General features: G+C 35.8%; 1 long non-coding RNA gene across 1 annotated transcript; it reads right to left on the minus strand.

The window, feature by feature from the left end:
• Positions 1 to 580: 580 nt before the first annotated feature.
• LOC134285048 (uncharacterized) lies at positions 581 to 1,255 on the minus strand. The gene is made up of 2 exons (XR_009996115.1): positions 1,096 to 1,255; positions 581 to 891 (listed from the first exon to the last, which is right to left on the minus strand). It is a non-coding gene; the product is annotated as an uncharacterized LOC134285048 (long non-coding RNA).
• Between the last annotated feature and the right edge of the window lie 478 nt (positions 1,256 to 1,733).

Here is a 1,733-nt window from a genome sequence, read left to right on the forward strand (position 1 = left end):
CTGAATTGCATAAAACTCTTTAACCATCCTTTTGTGGCATTTGTTTGACTTTCAATGTATTTAAAAAAAAAATCAGTATTTGCTGTAATTGAAAAAAAAAAATACGGTTTTCGAAATTTTCTGTAGCTACAAAATGTTACTTCAGTAATATTTTAGTCCAATTTAAATTAAAAGATTTTTATTCTGTTCTGGGCTTATCAAAATTTTATTAAGTCAAATTTTTTCATAAATAGAGAAGTGGAACCATCTCGGCAGGGGTCCTATTTTGGGCACTTTTCTGCTATAACTTAGCCAATTCTGAACCATTTGACACAATTTTTGGAACGCGATGGGATACGTATAGTATCTAGCCGTATACAAAATTTAAAGTCAATTGGTTTGGGTCAATTGGGACAGAAAATTCTAATGGTAAAAGTATTTCATATTTCTCATTAAAATCAAGGGGAATGACATATCTTTTTCTAACCGGAAAATTCACGTTCATTCGTTCCTAACCGTCGTTAACTGCTGCTAACTGAGCAGCAGTCAGACGCGGTTAACGACGGTTAGCAACGGATAAATACGGATTTTTCCGGTTAGCAAAGTGTGATTTTCCTTGAATATTTGCGATAACAAAAAAAAGTAGTGATGGGAAAAATATACGCTGTAGCAACTCTTTGAAATTTCATTTCACCGATAAATTTTGAAGATTCCTCAGAAGTTGAAAGCCGATCAAGTTTAAATATTTTGTAAATGCACAGATTGCTGTTTGAAAACAAAACATCTCAAAATAAACAAATAATCCAAGAAAATTATTTACCTAATGCCGAAAAGAAATTAATCATTTCTACCAAAACAAAACCACGATACAAGTTCAGCGATATGCATGTATTGGTAAAACTAGCTTTGTACCTGCTAAAGACACTGTATGCTAAAGACACGAAATCTGATGATTGTTGCTATTGATGATGATTGTCGCGTCATGACGATGATGCTGTCGAGCAATGCTTTTAAAGCGCGTTTAACAGGTCTCCTGCTCGATTGGAATGACATTGACAGCAAATTTGAAATTCCAATTGGAACATTTCGTGTCTTTGCATATAGTGTCTTTAGTACCTGCTACACCGAGCTCAATCTGGGTGTAGCATTTTCTTGCACCGGTGCCAATCGAGTGTCAAAACAGAACAGGATCTGCGAATAAACGAACGCTTTCGGTGCAAGTTTGCTACACCCGGTGGCAAAGCGGTGCAGGCGGTGCAAATAAACGAATTCGACATTAGTTCCACACTGTGTTCCGTTACGCTGGAATGTGTCATTGCGTTCCAAGATGATAATATTCACCATTTTTGAGGCGCATTAATTTTATGCTTCTACAATCCCAATATTCACGATAAAATTGAATGTGCATACGCCTCGTAGCATAATAACTACTAAAATAAAACTTTGAAAAAGCTTTTCTTCATCTTAAGCTGTCATTTTTTTTTTCTGTTCGGGTGAGCCAGTATTTAGATCTTTTGTGGCATTACCCGTATCCTTAGTATTTAGTGCATGTCGTACTACTCCATTGTCATTGAGAGGCAATGAAGCATCGATTTCTGTATAGTTCCTGTTATGTTATCCCAGAGGTGCAAGAAATAGATTGCGATAAAAAGGTCCCGTTATCATAGAGATTTAAATCCCAGTGAAAGAGCGCCCCTAATCAAACACAATCTATTTGAATTCTGAGAAAAACAAAACGGTGGAACTGATATTTA

This window comes from Aedes albopictus, chromosome 1 (assembly GCF_035046485.1).
Source record: "Aedes albopictus strain Foshan chromosome 1, AalbF5, whole genome shotgun sequence".
In the NCBI taxonomy this organism is placed as follows: Eukaryota; Metazoa; Arthropoda; class Insecta; order Diptera; family Culicidae; genus Aedes; species Aedes albopictus.